The sequence below is a fragment of the Lathamus discolor genome, chromosome 1, assembly GCF_037157495.1.
Source record: "Lathamus discolor isolate bLatDis1 chromosome 1, bLatDis1.hap1, whole genome shotgun sequence".
Lineage (NCBI taxonomy): Eukaryota > Metazoa > Chordata > Aves > Psittaciformes > Psittacidae > Lathamus > Lathamus discolor.
Genome location: NC_088884.1, coordinates 134,416,008 through 134,437,696, shown reverse-complemented (window position 1 = coordinate 134,437,696; position 21,689 = coordinate 134,416,008). Strand labels below are relative to the sequence as shown.

Here is a 21,689-nt window from a genome sequence, read left to right as displayed (position 1 = left end):
AAATATTCAAGTAAATTCTTCGGCTGCTTTCAGTTAACCTGGCAAAACCACCTTTTCTGCTGTAATAAAATTGTGATACTAAATCATTAGTGCAGAACCTGAAAAAATCAGTATGCTAAATGAAAATAACATGGCTTCAGTTAAGGACATAGTATGAGTCTTCATCTACCCAGAAACAGCAAAAAAAGAATTTAACATCCCAGTGACTGTGGATTTTATATTCATTTTCTATGCATATATTCATTTTCTATGCATAGCACAATATTAATTATCTATGAATATTTAGGTTGAAAATGGGTCACCATCAGATGTTTTGACAAGATGTTTTGACATCTGGAACATGTTTAGAGACATGGTTCTGCTTGCCCTGCTAGCTGGATATCCTAGGATATCAAGAGAAAAACTGACACAAGACTCTGGTAGTCTTGGGGAAATAGCAAATGATTTTGCAACAAAATGAAGATTTGTACACTGTTTCTTTTCCAACATAGGTTTTCTGTTGCTCATGAGGTTTTCCTCATACTCACTGTAGTTGGGGCACTACAGATAAGAGCTGGGACTAGTGATGGCATATGAATAATGTTTAAAAATAAGGACAGTCCAGATGTTTTCTTTGTTTTTATGCCACCTTTCTAAGTATTTAAACAGGCTCACTTTTTAAACTGGAATATAAACACTAAAGTCCCCCTATTTATGCTACAAGGCAGTATATAACTCTGCTTAACCAACTTTTGTGCTATGAATTTTTCATTTTACTGGAAGCCATAAACATTCAAGAATAAAAGGGCCTTAATCTCATGAAATAGTTTGCAAAATGTTCAGAAGTTTTTGTCTCTATAAACTTCAGCGCAACCATGAAAGCTCACTTTTTTAAGTTTTTGTCCCAACTTTAAGAACTAAATCTTACTCGAGGGAAGGGAGGGAATGAACCAAGTGACACTTAACAGCTTGGTCTTCTGATTTTAAAAGCTGGATTTAAAAGTAAACCACAAAATACCACTGTTAACATCACTTGGGTTGATAAAATGGACTTCTTTCATAACAGCTATTTTTCCCAATTATTAAATTAATTTAGTTTTGTATTAAATCAAACTGTAAACTCCTCAGGGTATGGCACAATTCTTTTTCAATAGAAAGATGAATACAAAGGAGGCTCATTCCTAATTGGAATTCTTCAGTTGTTCTGTAATACAAAAACCATAATTAGAAACGTACTAAGATAAAAAGAAACAAAAGGTCCTGTAAATACCAGTGAATGTTTCTGTTATCTTGTGGCAGTAAAAGTTCACTGCTCATTTTGTTACAGAGCAATTAAAGGCAAGTACCTTTAAAGGCTCAAAGGAAAAGGAGTGAAGACTTCAGTGCATCCATTCTCTTTCATGAATCCAAGGACAAAACTAGATACCAGACCTGAAAAGAAATAAAGAAGACATTAAAATCAGTCTGAAGTATTGTCCTGAAGTGTTGTGAAACTTCACAGAATGTAAAGACAAATGAAATTTTAGTCATATATAGTGTGTTAATTTTATTGAGGGCAATAAGTCATACGGAAAGAGCATCTCAGCTGTCAAAGACCAGTGCTTAACCACTTTAATCACCGAGGAGGCAGGCATTTGTCAGACAGAAATGCTGGGATTAATCTTTAAAGACTGGAAGATAGAATCACATATTAGCTACTTCCCCAGGACAAGTCAATAAATAAAGCCTTTTGCATACTATACACACTACAAATAAGACCAATCTATCCATCAGAGGGTAGGTACTTTGAACACGGCTCTTTTAGCTCTTTCTCTCAACATAGCTCTGAAACTCATACTATAGGCAACAGAAGGCATTTATTTATCTTCCAAACATAAGACTATAAAAATGACAGTTTAGAAGCAGGAAAAAATATACAAAGAAATTTTCCATCTAGCTAATGTTAATGCATAACCAGCATTTGCTTTATATACATAATGCAACGAGAAATACATTAAATGACAGATGGTTTCTCCCTCCCCTCTTGTCTGTTGTAGCATGACTAGACAAACAATCTAAATCACTTGCAAATACGTTCTATGGAAACACTGTGCAGAGGTAGTTAATTATTCCTGTCAAAGAACAAAAAAGCAATTGCATTGTTTACTTTGAAATTACAAACACAACAAACAGTGAAATAATCATTATTAACATGAAGGTAATTCCATGTTCATCTCTGGGAGTAATCGGTAAATCCATGGATTCTGTAACTGACAGACATATTTTTATAAGTGGAAAAGAAGTGTCTAAGTGAAAAAAAATTATAGAAGGTATACGAATGCTGCTGTAATAAACCAAACAACATTAACAATTATCTTCTATTTAACTAGGCTCTTACATAGGTGTACAGAATACAAAATATATTGTCTTGCAGAAAAGAGAAAGCAAATTAAAAACTTCAGAGACAATCTAGGGATCAATAAATGTCAGCTCTCAAGATTTTTTTGGCAATTACATGGACAGATTGTCTTTTCTTATAGTCTATGTTTTTCTATACTACTCTTAGAGATAGAGTTGTCGCTGCAATTAATGCGTCTGTTTCCTAGTCAAAAAATGAAAAAAAAAAATCCTTTGGAACCAACAGGTTAAAAAGAAAAATAATCTTACACTCACTTCTGGTTGGTTTTCTAGTTCTGTACTAATTCTTCTCATTTGCCAGAGAAGTAGGTTTGTTTGAGCCACTTGTATTTCAAGACAATGATGGACCTAGCAGAGCTTATTCTCTTTTTCCTAATGATATTTAAGCGACTTGCCTTGCTGGGAGACATAGTACATATCCCATTTGGGATGAAAGAGGAAGGAAGGATGCCTAAATTTTTTTAACATCTAAGGAAACTCACACTCTGATAAAAATCTGGATGAGAGGAAAGGTAGCAGAAAGCATTTTGACAGTTGTGCTAAGTGATGGTCACTCTTTTAAGTCAAGCTGTCTGGTTTATACATTAAAGACTGTGTCATTCCTTACTCCCTGGACTCTGTTTGATGCACAGTAATGGACAAAAAGTGAACCGCTCTGTTTTATGTACAAGTGTTTTCATAAAGATAAAAAAGGATGTTGGAAATTGAATCAGAAATAGAGAAGAAATAGTGAATATATATTGCTTATGGAGTCTCACTTGCCAAATATGTGTGTGTACCCTACAGCATATGTTTTCAGTGAACAGGAAAAGAATATTTCTAGAATGGATTAAATAGTATTCTATTGATATTATTATGGTTGCAGCAATGGAAAATTTTAAATTGAGAAAAAGAGTATATTAAAGCTACACAGACTTTACACATTGGTGTTAGTGCGCAACACAAATTATATTCATGTCAACTAGTATGCCAGAGGATCAGGGGAAGAAATTCTTTAGTAAGTAATTCACCTCAGCTTGGTCAGAAAACTGTTTCTCAACAGACTGCTGTATGTAAAGCAGAGGCATGAATGATGGCAAACAAAAGCTATGAATCATTCCTGGAGCATGTTCTGCATTTTGCTCACTGAAAAGAATCACTGACTCCTTACACACATAGTCTGGGACTTACATTCCGTCTCACTCCTTGCTACCCAAGGAAATGCACTCTAGTTTGCTCACTGGCAGAAGCAGCACATCATTGACAGGAATCATCACCTTTATTAACTGCACTGTACAGGCTACATCTGTAATTCAAACTCCCTTTCCTATAGTGAAAGCCTTCCAATGAATTATCTGAAGACACTAAAACAACTGTCTCTAAAAGTACAGCAGTTACGTTCCCCTGGGCCAACAAAACTGCTATTGGGGGAATTTGAAAAGTAGTATTAAGCTCAAAATGACTGTCAGATTTATTTAATTTTAACTTTGTTTGGTATTGTGAGGAGCTATATTGTGGAGGTATACATGCAGAGATGACGGCAATTCTTCTCCATGAACACGCTTAAAAATAATTGTATTTTGAACAGTCACAATTTTTCAGGTAGTGTGCAATTAGGAGCAATTAATTCATTAATCCTATTAATCAGAATATGGGTTATTATTCTACACTTGTAAAAATATGAGGGTTTTTTTCACCTTTGATAATGGACCACTTAAGTTTAATTTATTCATCTTTAGAAAGATGCGACAGAAACCCTGATACATTTGTAATTATAAGAATACTTAGAACTGAAATAATGATGAAGGAATGGGTCTCCATACAGATTTTACAGAATCCTGCAGCTCTCAATAGGGCAAATATGTCATTGAAAATGCACCCCACCAAGAAAAAAGAGAAAAAAAAAACATGATAATGAGAAAGAAAAGAAGCAGTCATATTCCATTTTAGTCCAAGTGCTAACTTGAGACTCTGCACAGAACAACACAAGGTAGTGGATTGTTAGTGTTGTTATATTAAAAAAAGACGATGGGAAAAAAAAAGAAAGTAAAAAGAGTTCATAAAATTTGAAGAAGTACCATAACCTCATTGCAGTTCAATGAGAACTGGTCTTTATCAACTTGGAAAGAAAATCTGGAGAATAAACATCTAAAAACTAAATGTGTGGAGAGGGCAAGGGAGAATTACAAACATACACCATTCCTGTCATATGATATTTGTATAGTATTAAACTTGAAACTGTGCCTAATATTCAGTTTTAATATATCAAAAAATCAATTCTTCTGGGATTGGTCACAGTCTGGTGTCACTCATATAAATAACTAATTCTCACTAAATGAAATTTTAGCTTATTTTCTTAGCACTTTGATACCTTTTAATGAAAATTAAAGGTATATAGCTTCATGGACTCACTAGCTAATCTATCTTCATTTCCTTTATGTCTGTATTCAGAGTCCATCCCTTATAAAAAAGGCCCACCAACAAATCCAGATCCAAAATAGGCTAATCAATCCCCGTAAACCTAACCAACAGACAGTATAAAGCTTATTCTTGCTTTTCTATAATGCTAAATTAATTCTTCCTGCAAAATATTTCCATTAACTCACATGAGCTGTCTGATGGGAGCTGCTTTTGCAGCCCTGCATGCTAAGCAAAAGGAAGATACCAGCATGTGCTCAAGTACTTATACCTGGTGGGGACTCCTAAGTGCCTCCATGGTGCTTGAAAGATTTGGTGGTTCCCTGAGAAACTGTCAGAAAAATGGGAAAAGAAACATTGCAAGTTAATTAGGGGGATTTGACTTAGCCCTGTTTTCCCACCCCTCTTACCCAATTAGAAGAAAAAAAAAAAAGATATTAAGATGTCATCAACAATCTTAGAAAAACTTCCCTTAGTTTTCTTTCCCCCAGAAAAGTGAAGATTTAAGAAATTGGGAAGTTTGTTCTAAAGTTTACTTGCAGCTCACTGCAGACCAGAGTGTAGAACTGAACAAAATTATAATTGACGTTAAGAGTAAAGTCCCAGAAATTTCATTCTCTGAAGTGTTTTTTGATATCTAATTTCAAGGAATATATCTTATTGTAGTTGCTGCAAATAAGTTTTCTAACTATGATCGTGAAATAAGTCAGAATGTATGTAAGCTCCTTCACACAGCCTATCTGTACACATGCTGGAGAATATTCTACTAGAAACCCCAAGTATTGCATGCATACTGTGCGTGCATGAGAAAAATAGAACATACCTGGAAGTCTGAAAGTATGTTTTAATACAGAATATGAGTGGACAAAAGAATGACTTGATAATCAAAGAAAAAAAAAGGAAAGTAAATACAACATGTTACATATTGTAATAAGTAATAGGATAATAAGAACAGAATTATTTCATATGGAATAAAATAAACATACAGAATAAACAGTCAAAATGGAAAGTCTGGATTTTGCCAGGAGACAAACGAATTTCACACACTAAACACTAAAGTTTTGAAGGGAATATGTCAAAATTGGAAAGGGTGAATGCAACAGTTCAAATAAACATATGAGCATTACAGAGAAAAGCTTCAAATCTATACTGAAATAAAATATATATATATATATAAAATGATGTCTGGAATGCTGGTATTGCTATTCTGTGCTGGCAGGGAAAGGCTTGAGGAATTTTACGTTTGAAAGTGAACAAATGAAAAAATCTATCTCTTGATCACAGTGTTTGGAGCCTGAGTCCTAAGAAAAAATACCAACTCAAATTCCATATGTTCAAAAAAGGAAGCAGATGATATATTTTATTAATTTACAAGAGAACTTCAATGACACTCAAAAATCTATGAATTTTGAAGATATTAGAATTCATGAAAGAATTTAGGGATTATTCAGAAATATTTCACTTAAGAGTAGAGAGGATCCCTTGTTATATATAAGTGCATAAGAAAAAAACCCTCTACAAAGTTTAACCCAAATAAACAAAACAATGAAGAAAACCACCAGGAAAGCTATAAGTGAGAATGCAAAATTTAGGAGTTTACCATGAATGCTGAAACAAAAAAGAGAGTTCTTCATACTTATTATTAAGTAGAGAAGAATACAGAAAATAAAGCAAGACAACTACATCATAAAGCTGTTGAGAGATTTAAGATTTCAAAACTTAAATTAAACTAAGAGTTTGATGGGTCAGTGATTTCCATAGTGTGGACTCATAGTCAACATATGTCAGCCTTGTTATTTAATGCACTAGGCATGGCTGTTTGAAGTATATAGCAGTAAGTGCTGCATAGCATCCCTAATTAAAAATCAATAGAACACTACTTAAGACTAATTATATACAATATTAGGCACATACTAACCTTCACAATATACATCTCATTATCTGGAATTGCTGGCAAGACAATATAGTTTGAAGATTTGGTTGTACACAAATGCAGTTAAGTCATTAAAAACACCTCATTTTTAAACACTGTAAATTAGTTTCCAGCTATATTCAGAAGTTAAATTTTGAGGGAGTAACTATTATTTCATGGAAAATAATTAGCTATGCTGCTAAGAATGGGCACACTGGTGCTCAGCACAAGCTCCTGAAGAGCTCGTTGTACTGACCGCTCCTGCAGCTGTACTGCACTGCTGCCTGGGGACAGGAGGGACTGACTGCCTGAGGCAACCTGCCACTGCTTCACAGTGGCCTTCAGCCAGCTTGCAGGGACCTCAACAGCCCACAGCTACCCCCCTTCACTTCCACATCTGAATGTGAAAGTCCACAGAAAAAGACATGGTGGTAGCAGGTCATTGGGGTAGCAATACAGGAAAATAATAGACACCTGACCTAGAACCTGGATGGAGTCTTTCAAGTTTAGGAAGTCTAACAGAGTCCCAGAAAGAAAGCTCATATTTTTTGCTGTCAGCAGCATTTTTATTTTTTTTTTCCCCTATAGAAAAACAGGGATTTCCGTTCCCATGGAAATTCACTGAGAAAGGTGAGAGGATGTGGGATGGAATCCAGCACTGAGATGTGCACTATGAGATACTCAGAAACTGAATTTAAATGTGTTACAAAGATTAATGGGATAATGGGCAATATAAAGAGTAGAGAGGGATAAATAAGAATTCGTACCATAGGGACCATTTTGTGAAAGTATACAGGAGAAAATAAATAAATGAGAGTGGAGCAGGGAGAATGAAAATGAGAGACTTCCTCTTAGGACTGCAAAGCCAAGAAATTTGCATGATTTCTGGCATACTAATCTAGTGCTTGAAGAAAACATAGAGAAGTTTGAAACAGTCACAGGGCACAATATTTGTTTCTGAAGAAGCAAAAAATAAAGCGATTCAGAACAAAGAAGAAATAACCTGTGAACTAAGTTATGGCCTTTCATCTTGTTTTTCACCAGCAGGTCCCATACTGCTACTGTATGCAAGTAGAGGGTGCCAGTGTTTTCTTCCTTGAATATATTCTTTATTATCTTAGTGTTTCCTTCTGTCTCACCCTCTCTCCCTCTCTCTCTCCTCTTTCCTAATTTTGAAAATTGGTGTCCTGGGTTCAGCAGTAGCAGTCATTTTTCTCCATCTTAGTAGCTGGTGCAGTGCTGTGCTTTTAACTTTAGTCTAGGAACAATGCTGATAACACACTGATGATTTTAGTTGTTGCTAAGTAGCGCTTACTCAGATCAAGGACTTTTAGTCTCATGCTTTTCCAGTGAGGAGGGGCACAAGAAGCTGGGAGGAAGCAGAGACAAGACACCTGACCCAAACTAGCCAAAGAGGTATTCCATACCACAGCACATCGTGCCCAGTGTATAAAAGGTGGGCAGTTACCTGGAAGGCCCAGATCGCTCATCAGGTCAGGCTGGGTATCAGTTGGCAAGCAGTGAGCGGCTGCATTCTCTCCCCTTGTTATTTCCCTTATCACTATTATTATTGGTGGTAGCAGTAGCGGTTTGTGTTATACCTTAGTTACTGGACTGTTCTTATCTCAGCCCATGGGAGTTACACTCTTTCAATTCTCTTCCCCATCCCTCTGGGAGGTGGGGGGAAGTGGGCGGGAGTGAATGAGCAGCAGAGTTGTTCTGAGTTACCAGCTGGGATTAAACAATGACAATTGGGAAGGACAGGTTAGTTGCTATTTAGTAAGGATTTGCAATTGCATAGTTACACAAGTAAAATGTTTTCCATGGTTGCATGGTTTTATCACAGCAGTAGAACAAAAAAAAAAAAACAGTGAAAAATACCCCCACTACAATAACTGTGACCCCAAATCTGGTCTCAGAAATATATTTGTGCCCTCACTCCTTATAATATAGAACAAAACCAGGACTAGCCAGTATCAGAGGAGACTAACTGGTTTGGAAAAATCAAAATGGATGATGAATTTCTCTTTCTTTTACAATGTTATGTCTATCAGAGGTATAAGAGTATGTACTGTTATAAATATAACCTTAACATTTTATTAAAAATTAAGTTCAGATGTCACCCTTGTCTGTAACAACCTCTAGATTAATATTTTCTTTATGGCATACCCATATCTTTCCCCTCATCTTCCTGAGATAGACAGAAGGGCAGACAAGGAGGAAGCAAATGTGGGTAATAGAGGCCAATAATATGCACAAGTAACATTTACCAGCTGGCAGAAAGTGCATATTCAAATCAGCCACAGTACCTAAATTAAAGGTAATGTTCCAAACCCACACTCCAGACATAAGGAAATATTGTACAATTTTTTTCTAGAACATTACATCGTATGGTAATTGTTTTACTACTTCAAAATCACATACATATTTCTGCTTTTGGTCCATGAAATCAATATTATCAACATGATGAAGTAAAACATATTTATAGAGATTGCACTCGCACAATTAAATGGTACACTAGAAATCCCTTGCTGTTGCACAAGGATAAAACCAATTATCATTTTCAAGAAACTAGTGTAAGGGCACATAAACTTTCATGACAACACTCCATTCTCCCACACATTGCATTTCTAAAACATAGTCACTCTAATACTGTGGCTGATAATACTTTCAAACCCAAAGCCAAGGTTTTTAAAATCCTTCATGTCATCTGGAACACATAAAGTGTGATTCCAGTGCAGTGATTGAAGACTATTTTAATTTTTATTCTAGAGGGTATGAATGTCTACAAAACTGGTAAGCTGACATGTTGTACCTGCAAAATACATCAGTGACAACTGAATGGAAATCGATCCTCAGATGTTGAAAGAATGTTAAAAAAAATGGATTTTTTTCATGAGAAGGTTACCTTTTTTGGTAAGAATATTGGTTTTTCCTGATATATATTTTTTTAATACCCTAGCTTACCCACAGGAGAATTTCTTCTTTAGTTCCTGCTTGTTATTTATTGAAGTAATTTGAATATTTTCATTGACTTCCACGCCATTTAGACAAGTTGAATAAATTAATTTTTTTTGCAAATTGCACACTCATGTTTGCAAAATCATTTGTCTAAAAGTTCTAAAATTTAACAGTAAGCAACTTGCTTTCATAATGTATGTAAACCTCTGCAGAAACTAGTTCAAACATGGGTCTATATAGAATTTGTAATTTCAGAGAAGTCCTATGTCAGAAGGTGGGCTGGGAAGAAGAAGGAAAAAGAAGTCAAAGAATTGGTTCCTTCTTACCACACACTTTTATTCTCAGTATAGATACCGTATCAGTGCCATGTCGCATCCTGTAGTTAAAGCCTCCAGACTACAGCTTCTGCACTACGAGTACATGAAAATGAGTTGCATCTTCTAATATTTGTCTCATATATTCCTTAAACACTGTTACACACAGACCCCAAGATGAGAGCAATACTGGGAGCACTTTTTATAGCTTACAGAGAACATATATCCTCCTTGTTCTTGGAATTCATAGAGAACAAAATACCTGCTTTAATCTCCAGCTAATTTTTAATGAGCCAAATAAAGCACAAATACAGAAAGGCAAAATTTGTCCCGTTCTCCAATATGAAGGGATGAACTGGGTCTGCTGTGTACCTGCAACACAGATTTATTGGTCACACTGTGATGGCTTTCTAGATACAGTTATCCCACAGTATTAGACAGTGAGCTGTTCAGTGTGGCCACTGTAGTCTTGCCAAAAAAGTCTGATTTGGAAATCCAGTTCCCAAACTGAAATAGACAAATAAATGATCTTTTGTTCAATGATACGTGAATGTCTTTGATCCCCACAGAAGTCTGTCTTTGCCTTTTTATGTAACGAGTTAGTCTAAAATAATCTGATACTTTTACATTACGTGTGGAGAGAGGAGCCCACGCTGAAAAAGGTTTGATGGCAGGACTTGTGACCTTGCAGGGGACCCACGCTGAGGCAGTCTGTTCCTGAAGGACTGCACTCCTGCAAGGGACCCACGCTGAAGGAGTTCATGAAGGGCTGCAGCCTGTGGAAAGGACTCGCACAGGAGTTCGTGGAGGACTGTCCCCTGTGCGAGGCACCCCACACTGGATGGCAGAGGCAACATGTGATGAACTGATTGCAAAACCCCTTCCCGGTTTCCTCATGTGCTGCTGGTGGGGAAGAGGTAGAGGAAATTGGGAGTAAAGTTTACCCCAGGAAGAAGGGAGGGTTTGAGGAAAGGCATTTTAAGATTTGGTTTTATTTTGTATAAAATTTCTATTCTGATTTGTTTGGTTATAAGCAAGTAATTTCCCCAAGTCAGGTTTGGATTGCCCATGATGGTAATTGGTGAGTTATCCTTCCCTGTCCTTACCTTGACCCACAAGTCTTTCGTTACATTTTCTTTCCCCTGTCCAGCTGAGGAGGGAAATGATTGAGCGGCTTTGTCTTTGGCCAAGCCCAGGATCAACCCACCACAGATATAGGCTGTAATACAATATAACTCTGATAAATGAATTTTCATAATACAAATAGAGAGGAAATTATATTTAAAAGGTAAGATAATGGTATGAATAGATAAAAGACAATGGACTGAAATGAAAACTAATAAGGAAAGCAACTTCTCACCAACAGAACAGCCTCTCCTAGATTCCTCCTGGGGGTTTTGCTATTCTATTTAACAAGATTCTTTTGATAGTGTATTCCTGATTAAATCATACATACTGCACTTGAATGCTAAAAAGAAATCTTTGCCAACCATGTATAAACAACAAAACAAAGTCACAATCTGTATCAGAAATTAATTTTCCAGTTTCTTCACTTGAATGTACATCTTACAGTTTATTGACAAAACACGTTTCCCAGTTTCCCAAGCTTCCCAGATTTGTAAAAGACACACTTGAAATGTAATGTTTTCTTGATCAAGTCATTAAGAGATACTAAATACCAGCTTACCTCCATCGGAAACCTTTCTTTTGTTGGCTTTTAATATTCTATGATGAATTTAAAATTGCACTGCTAGAATCAGCATGGACGATAACGCTGGAATGTTGTTTTCAGGCACATGCTAAAAGTTTTGTAGGTAAACTCTTTTATTTAACATACATATATATATAATAACTCTTTGTATTTCATTAGAAAATTCAGAAGAAGCAAAATCAGAAAAAGTACACATCATTTTCAGTGAGGAAAAAAATCGTGAGAGAGAATGTTGCACTCCTGTGCTACTACAAGCTGAATTACTGACAACGTTCTCTGTATAATCTTGTAGGAATGGCAAGAGGGATCATGTAAAAAGTTATCATGGTTCATAGCCTCCTTAAATTTCCTGAAAGCAGGAAAGACTGAAGTGCATAAGGTATAGCATATATGCAAGTTCATTAGTGACTTTTCCTTAGTAACAGGAAGTATAAATTTTATCTCTTAGATATGTAAGGTTAAAACTTCATTACTCAAAGAAGAAATCACTTTTAAGCTCAAGGAATCCAAATGTTACACCACCAATTAAATGAAACAGAAATAATAAGAATTTTGAATACAATGCCGTTTGCATTTACTGTCCTCAGCAATAAAAAAGATTAGTATTCAAAAAAGGTTGCCAGAGATCAAAGAAGATTAGAGAGAAAAATCAATGATTATTAATTCAGACTTTCAGACTCCTTCTTTCTATCTTCCATCTCCTGCTCTTCTTTTCAATTTTTATGTTGTGTAAATTATTGATACATGTGTCTTTATCATTTTATGACTTTCAGTAATCCAAGGATTGAACCAGATAGTTAGAATTGAAATAAAACATTTGTTATGACCTGAAAATCAGAAACATATATATATATATTCTAACACAGCTTTCGCACTGCATCATAATAACACTGTGCTCTTCATTACCTAGTACCAGCAGTGTTAGAGCCATGTGATTGATACTGCTGACTGCTTGATCTGGAGTAAAAGTAATTTTTTTTTCTATGTCTAGTTTGAGGATTCTTCATATTTCCATTTTATGGTACATTCTGCAAGCTCTATCACAGGAGTTAAAGAAACCCAGATGAATGACTCTGGAAACGAAAACAAGTTTTTTTAAGCATACAGATATTTTATCTCCATTTTCTGCAGTTTCTGTGCATTTTAGGAAAAAGAGTGTAAAATTAACTTTAATCTAGTTTTCCAGTTTCCTAATGCTTGCTATCACAGAAGATATTACAAATCAAAGCATATTTAAACTCTGCCTAGAAGGTGCTTTAAAATTAAACTTGTTTCAGAAATCTCACAGAGCCCTGTGCCAGCTGGGGACAGGAAGGACATGACATCCAAACCTGTAGCTTTGTGGAAAATATATAATTCCTAAAAAAACATGCTGTTAAGAAACAACTCCATTTATGAAGATTCTAAAACTCTTCATAGAATTCTAAAGCTCAACAAAACCCAGCCTGACAGCTGTCAGTCTGCTCCTTGGGCATCACAGCTCATTTGGAGACTGGAGTAGTTACGGAGCACATATAAGTTCTCATGGCATAAACAGCTGTAACTGAGACCATGGTTAGCACAGATCTTTGCCACAGGATCTGACCATTTCACTTGCTGGGGACCATTAGTACAAATGTAGCTCTGGATGCTCTGCCACTGCCTGAAGCTGTGGTGCACGGACAGGAAAGACTCATGCACAGCTCAGCCTTCTGCCCAGCTCTTAAGGCACCAGGAGACAAAAATAAAGGGGAGAAAATATTTGATTTTTGGTTACACTGCATTTCTGTTGCTGTGTCTGAATAATATACTTCCTCTATTATAATAACCCCCCAGCCTGTTTTTAGCCGTCTGCCTACAATAGAAAATAAGCAACAGGATTAGAAACATCTTTATTACAGTTTCATTCCCTCTCTGAGCCATTTTCTCAGTACTTTACTGCTTTCCCACTTCTGTCCAGGGTAATAAAAGAATGGGATGCCTCTCCTCTTATCCAACTATTCATCTGATACTAAGGCAATAATAAAAGAATGATTCCATGTCCGTTTGGAAAATCAATCAAAGTGGATTCTGATCTATTCTCAAAGGCCTACAAATCAGATGAAAAAAAAAAAAAATTGCCTAAATCCAGATTCATCATCACTTTCAGTATTATGGATAGGCTAAGTATACACATCTAGATTTTTAAGGGAACTTAATGCTCTTAACAGCCATCAAATGAGATTTTCAAAGGTACCCAAGCATCTAATTCTCATTGGTGCTTATCTGCATCTGCATAAGCCTACTAAGTACTATAAAAAACATCCTTTGATCATCATCAAGTGCATAAGGAAACTCTCAAAAGCATGTAAGCAGCTGCCAGATATTCATTCAGAGGAACAGAGGTAGGAGGGAGCAGATTGAACAGAATAAGTAATTCGAAAGAACAGGTAATTTCCTAAATAATCTACAGTCTCTTTGTGTGTCAGGAACAAATGTCTCAGATGAGGAGAAGGTATATAATTTTAATTTTCCCAAATCTTAGTCTGATTTAGGCATGGACCACAAAGTATGGTATATTGTAGCTTATATTTTCTATATTTCACTTACCTTAATGAAGAAGCAGAAAACACAGAAAAAAAAAACATGTTTTATGATTCAATTCAATCTCTTCCAGTAAATTTAGGTTACTGCTGCTTAGGATGTAAGCAACTGCCCAATCCTTTAAGAAAACCCATGATTTACTTTACATGTCCTGATCCTTTATGTTATATTTTTAAGAACATGTTTATCTCACTCTGCTTTTCCACAGCAGAAATGTTATTTCTTCTCAGAAGAAATTCTCGTACGAGAAGAAATTGTTCTGCCAGAAATTCAAATAACTTATTTTCTGCCAAGAATTCAGCAAATTTTGTTTAATCTACATTTCTTCTGGAAGCTGGATGTGCTATCTCTCTTCCAGATACCATTTGAAAATGACATGCAAATTCATGCAAATTCCTTAAATTTGCAGAAATGAAATTGTGTTTGCCACTGAAAACATTCTGAAGAAAAAGGGAACACAAGCTGCTTTTAAATCAAGTAAAAAGTTTGAATTTTCTTGAATTTGTGTAGTATAATTATGAAGCATTTGGTTCTCAGGACTCACCATGTTTGCTGCGTCTCTTTTATTGCCCCAGCCCATATGGAAAAAAGCTGTATTTGTTCTCTCTCCAACTGAGGTTTTATATTTTTTATTTCTTTTTGGTTTCTGAAAGTTATTCCTGTTTAAAAGTAAAGAAGTTTTTGTCTGGTCTCTATGTAGACAAGCAAGCACTTTGACCAGAAACTCAGTTCTTGCATTTCCTGTGCTCTAAGGAAGGCAGGGACTATTCACCCTTGCTATCTTCAGGAAAAAGCATGAATGACAGTCTTTTCATTATTATTATTTAATAGAGTATAAATGCAACACTGAAGTGTCTGTCACACAAGCTGGTGTGACTACAGGACTGTGTTCCACAGAGTTCATTTACAAAAAGCACTTCTATCACTCAAACTTTTGAATGATAAATAGGGAATGCAAGCTACCTATAAAGTTTTATCTACATTGCTTACTTAGAATAACTTACTAATATCTGATCAATACCTCTAGTTTCCTCGATAGTGAAGTCAAACACAACAGTATTTCTATCTAATTAAAAATTCAACATAAACAACTGATGCAAATGAGCATGAGTTTTCTCAATTCAGTAGGTAATAAACTGTAGGAAAAATCTTGTCTTTACCAAAATTCAGTATCGCTTAAGGCAAAACAAAACTAAATTCATGGCTGTGTGCTAGGAAAAGGAAGATATTTGACAGTTTGCATCAACAGAGATCCTATTTAATCTGTATTCTTGTCATGACACTCTAATCCTTTGTTTTATGACACTTGGATGCTCATTTTGTTTGGCTAACAAATTTTCAGGCTATGTAAGTGAAAGAAATTACTTTTTACAGTTAGTGTGTAGAAATTAAATGGTAAAAGAAAAACACAACTGAAAAACAGAGGAAATGTCTGAACTCATCACTGAGAGGATATAGAAGCCTTCTAATTACTCAAGTTCACAATATAGCTAACATCATGTATTCCAGACTTGAGTTTCCTGGCACATAAATCAAACCCAAAGCTGTATTCAGTTGCTCACCTATAAGCACCTATTGTCATGCCTAGACACATGCTGAAACATCAACATGCGGTTGGCAGATAAAGTGCAGGACCTGTGGGAAGCTCACTTCCTCCTGGAGGAGTAGCAGGAGACCCAGCAGAAGACTCCAGGGCACCTCGGAGGGCACGAGACAGCTATGCTCAGGCAACTGAACAAAGTCTCAGGGGTGTTCTTTGCTGGCAAATGCTACAGACTTTTCCTTCTGACAGGAAACTGCAACAATACATTCAACTTGGGATAAAAGCTGAAAATCATGCCAAAGATTTAATGATGTCAGAGGAGGCAGAAGAATCTTATAGATGGGTAGGATTTTTTCTGAAACTAGACAAAAACTTCTAAAAACTTACCTGTAAGAAAAAATTTTAACAAAATGTGGAAACCTTTCTGATATCACCAATAGCAACAGATATAGCAAGTGAAAGAATCAGTTTCAGTTTTGCAAACAGGTCAGAAAATACAGAAAAAAGATTGAGTTTAATATAACCCTCAGATAAGTATGGTTAACCTTAAAGAAAGAATGAAATACTTTTCCTGCATAGATAGTTGTCATGGTTTAAGCCCAGCTGTAACTCAGAACCACGCAGCCGCTCTCTCACACCTGCCCCTTACTCCTCACCCCACTCCCGGAGGGATGGGGAGGAGAATCAAAAAAAGGTAGCTCCCACGGGCTGAGATAAGAACAGTCCAGTAACTAGGGTATAACACGAACCACTGCTGCTACCACCAATAATAACAATGATAAGGGAAATAACAAGGGAAGAGAATACAACCACTCACCACCAGCCGACCAATACACAGCCCGACCTGAGCAGTGATCTAACCTTTCTGGGTAACTGCCCCAGTTTATATACTGGACATGACATGCTGCGGTATGGAATACCATTTTGGTTAGCTTGGGTCAAGTGTCCTGTCTCTGCTTCCTCCCGGCTTCCCCTCCTCCCTGGCAGATCATGAGACTCACAAAATCCTTGGTCAGAGTAAACATTACTGAGCAGCAACTAAAAACATCGGTGTTAACAGCGCTGTTCCCAGGCTGAAAGTCAAAAACACAGCACTGCACCAGCTACTAAGAAAGAGAGAAATGACTGCTGCTGCTGAACCCAGGACAACAGTAGAACAGAAATTCTACATGTTCTACCATTTAATTCTGTGATGAGAAATGCAACATTATACATAAAAAGAAAATCAATGATAAAATATGGTATATTCAGCTTCATCTCCAAACTGCTTGTTTAAAAAAAAACTGTACATTTTTATGAGATCACCCAGGCCCAATCTAAAAGCCTAAACTTAGACACTGCTTGTAAAGACACTGAACTATCTGTTCCTGGTGCTCATAATGGAGTGATACATTCCATTGTTATAGGATTAATAGAATTAGTAATGGATTAGTAATAGTAATGAATCTGTAATTAGTAATGAAGTAGTAATGAATCTGTAATTGAAGATTGTTTTTAAAACATCCGTTGCCAGATTTAAATATTCGATTCTCTGAAGATGCTGTTTCTGATATTGTCTATGCAAAGCTTCTGCTTTGGGTACAAAAGACAAATAGAAAGCCATGGGTTTATATCACTGTACATAAAACTTCTTCAATATCAACTTTGCATGTTTTGTCATCCAAATTTAGCAGTTTCTACCATCTTTTAGTCTTTAACAATGCTTAAAAGTACAATGACATTATTATTTTCTGCTTTTTTAAACCAAGATATTACTTGAGACTACTATTCTTGTCCGAAAACTACTCTAAATACTAGTAAAAACAAATTAAATCTTCATCATCACTAACTTATTTTCAAGAATACAAAATAGTGTCTATTTAGTGTCATTGAACTATTAAAAGTTTGAACTGCAAAATAATTTACTACAAACTGACAAAAAACCTGGGGAGGAAAATAATGTCTAGATGTACACTGCCACCACTGGATAAATGACAGATTCTGCATGAATTTTATAAGCAGCAGGGGAAAATAAACAGAAAAATACTTCTTGAATTCACAGTGCTTTGCACCAATAGTATACCTAAATTAATCTGAAAGATAAATTTTATCAGTACTAGCAAAAATGATCTGAAAGTATTGGTTTCTTTCTTCTTACAGACAAACTAAAATAGATGTTCACAAAGTGAAATAGCTCAACTAAAATGAAATTTTAAGGCAAATTAATTTATGAGGTGTCTTTAAATAGGAATTTTATTTATTGATGTGACCAAACAAAAATTCTTTCCAGTGCTCGTGGTACCTAGCCAACCTTTTCTACTTAAACTGCTTCTGATGTCTTACTAACTGCTAGTCAGGGCAAAATTTTGAGTCTCATCCTGTCTTGCATATTCAAGGCATACATAAAACGTTGATTCTAAAAGAATAAGCTGCTATGTTTTACATTAGAAAGATTCACAGTCCTAGGCCATTTCTACTAAATAACTCCAGCATTTACAATGAAAGGGGAGCAACAGTGCAGTAACAATTTCTCTGACAACAGCCTGTTCAAAATTCCTTCAAAGGCCTGTTGAGAGGGAAGTCTATAGCATGGTCCCCCAGGAGGCACTGGCATGTTTCATTATGACAGTCCTTGGCAGCTCATCAGTTCTATTCAAGAACTGATCAGCCCCTTCCAGCAACCCAGTTAATTTGTTTCCTACTCCAGCTTTTAGATTCTCTACCCTCTGGCCTTGTTCTTTTCTCTGCAAAGCAATCAAAGCAAATAACCCCATTCAGACTAGACTCTGGGCCACCCAAACCAACCCCAAGGAAAGGGCAGAGGTGCACCATTCCCAGCATCAGCTATTATGCTACTAACTACCCAAGAACATGAAGGGAAGAAGGATGGCAACCACTTTTCCTAGATGAATAAAGATTTTTCACTAAACTGCATAAACATCTGTCAAATGGTTTTAGAGGAAAGCATGCTTGACAAGATATTTTTTTAAGGTTGTTCTCTTTTGATGAAATCTGTTTCTCATTAAACCCATTCAGATCACTCTCTAGCTTTCCAGCACAAGTTTTGAGCTGCCTTCAGAATAGTGCTTCATGAATGGAGAGCCTTGATATCTTTCTTCATTTAAATTTTGATCAGTCTGAATATCATTTCTGTGACACTTCCTTGGCTGCTGTTCTGAATTAAATTACATTGATTTGTTTCTACTTGGTATTATATATGCAGGTACAATTAAGCCATAACACTCTAAGTTTCCATACCAAAATAAGAAACTTTGCAGAAGTAATCCTTCACTGGCCTTGCCACAATGGAAACTGCTTTTAGCTAAGCAAGCCCCTGAAAATGTCCCTGAAGAACAGTTTGAAAGTCAAAACATTCCTGTCAAAAAAAGACAGGAATTCTGTCGAATCCTGTTTTCTCTAGTTAGTTGGATATAGGAGCTTAGTACCTAGCATACACATTCCTGGGAAAATCCTTGTTCCAGAAAAATCAGTAGCAAATGCTTCCTTGCAAGACTGAATTTTATTCAAGCTATTTGTATATCCTCTTTTTCTTTCTGATTAATTTTCACAGATTATTTTTAAAAGGGCTATTTATAACCAAATATTATAGATATAACAAGGAGAAATGCTACAGTAATAATTCATGCAAGAATACCAGTGACTATTAGTAATTGTTGGAAGTAGCTAATGGGCTTAATGGAGGTGATGGAGACTGGACAATAGATTACATCTCATTTCTGTGATCTGGGAACCACAGCTTTTTCGTCATTACTGGACTTTTCTGTAATTTTAATACATTGGGTTTTACATGTTGCTTGAATGCATGCTTTATAACAGTATTAAATATATCCACTGGTAAATCTATGGACTGTGTCAAGAAGAGAATTGGACAAAGAAACCATTAAAATTATGCCATCTGCACTATTACCTTGTCTGACCAAAGAGATGAGGAGGAGCCTGTCCTGGTTTCGGCAGGGTTAGAGTTAGTTTTCTTCCTAGTGGATGGTGCAGTGCTGTGTTTTGGCTTCAGTCTGAGAGCAATGCTGATAACATACCAATGTTTTAGTTGTTGCTAAGTAGCACTGACCCTGATCAAGGACCTTTCAGTCCCATGCTCTGCCAGGGAGGAGGGGAAAATGGGAGGGAGCAGAGACAGGGCACCTGACCCAAACTAGCCAAAGGGGTATTCCATACCACAGCACGTCGTGCCCAGTGTATAAGCTGAGGGGAGTAACCTGAATGGGACCTGTCGTTGCTTGGGTCAGGCTTGGTATCAGTCAGTGGGTAGTGAGCACTTGTATTGTGTACCACTTGATTTTTATTCCTTGGGGTTTATTTCTTTCTTTCTCAAGCTCCCTTTCACTATTTTACTTTTTTTTTCTTTTGTTATTATTATTATATTTTTCTTTATTTTGATTATTAAACTGTTCTTATCTCAACCTACATGTTTCACCTTTTTCTGATTCTCTTCCCCATCTTAACAGAGTGGGAGGGACATGAGGCGGAGTGAGTAAACTGCTGCATGGCACATGGTTGCTGGTTAGGGTTAAACCACAACAAAGGCTTAGCTTGAATTTGGGCCTGAGAGAGGAATGTGATTCTGCACACAGGCGAAGGACTTTCTGCCGGAATAAGATCACTAAAACGGCATTCCCATAACAGCCTTTCTCTTGGCACCCCATGATCATGGAAGCACACACAACTTGTAGATAGCTGCCGTAATGACTGAACAATGAAACAGAAACCTATGATCTACCATGTCTGGCTGAGAATTCAGCAACACTTCACACAGTCCCTAAAAAACTCCCGTTAAAAATTATTTTGGATGACATGGATTTAAAAACATCAGATAAAATGGGGAACTTACCAAGCCTTATTGCCAATGCTTTTATTTATCTTTTTCTCCCTAAATATCAATTTTGTTGATACAGCTCTCTGAAACTGAAAGCTACCCAATTCTGCATGAATGCCACAATCATTAATCATGAACATGACAGCAAACTTCCATGAAGCATAGATTGTACCTTCCTCTGTATGCAGTGCAGACAATGAATAATAGATAGTACCACATATCCTAGGTCTTTTGACTTCACTATATAATCGCTCCAGGAATAAATGTTGCCTAATAATCGTTAAACCATCACTGTGGGATTTTGTTGGGTTTTGTTTTGTTTTGTTTTAATTTATTTTCAGTTTGTGCAGATGTACTTTTCCCCTCCCTTATAGGGTCTTTCTGGCTGGAAAATTTTTAGTGTTCAGGAAATTAGACACTTAGCTCTCTGAACTTTAAAATCTTAACTGAAAAAAAAAAAGAAAACTCAAAACTAGTGATTTACAGAAAATATTTTTCACCAGGTGTTCATTTCTTTCTCTATTAGCATTCTGCAGCACCATAGGAGTGTTTCCTATGTAACACAGGAAACACTCAAAAGGAAAAGATATATCACAAACAGGAACAGTAGCAGCAGCTTAGCTCACATAAAGCTGCATGCTTTGGGAAAAATGCTTTTACTGTCTGTAGGCTTCTGTTGTGAACTGTATACCACCCTTCACCCTCACTACGGTAGTGCATCCGTAACTACTGGAAGCTCACCTTCATTAGGGGGAGTCTCGGTCTTTGCATTCTTTTCTAAACTTCATATCTCTTTTAAGAAATTTTGTTAATTTAACCAGCATTTCTGATCTTTGATGCTTCATTGTAAATTTAAATAATGCATTTATACGTCTAAACAAATGCATCATGATTCAAAATATTGGCCTGTGTTTATAAACAGGACAATGGTCTCCAGCTTTTCTCTTCTCTGATAAACATGACAAACCTTAATATGATGAGAAGGAGAGAGACAGAATTTGATCCAAGCAGTGACAGGAAAGTAATAGTGTTGTGTAGCTACTATCAGTGACCTGATTTCAAGGGAAAGTTCTGATTAAATG

The 21,689-nt window shown here is 36.2% G+C and overlaps 1 long non-coding RNA gene across 1 annotated transcript in view; it reads right to left on the bottom strand.

The window, feature by feature from the left end:
• LOC136007373 (uncharacterized) overlaps positions 1–21,689 on the bottom strand; it is a 37,040-nt gene that overhangs the window by 1,087 nt on the left and 14,264 nt on the right. The window contains exons 2-3 of the long non-coding RNA XR_010609669.1: positions 5,045–5,104; positions 1,326–1,410 (exon numbers count right to left, since the gene is read on the bottom strand). This is a non-coding gene — a long non-coding RNA (uncharacterized LOC136007373). The remainder of the gene's footprint in view (positions 1–1,325; positions 1,411–5,044; positions 5,105–21,689) is intronic.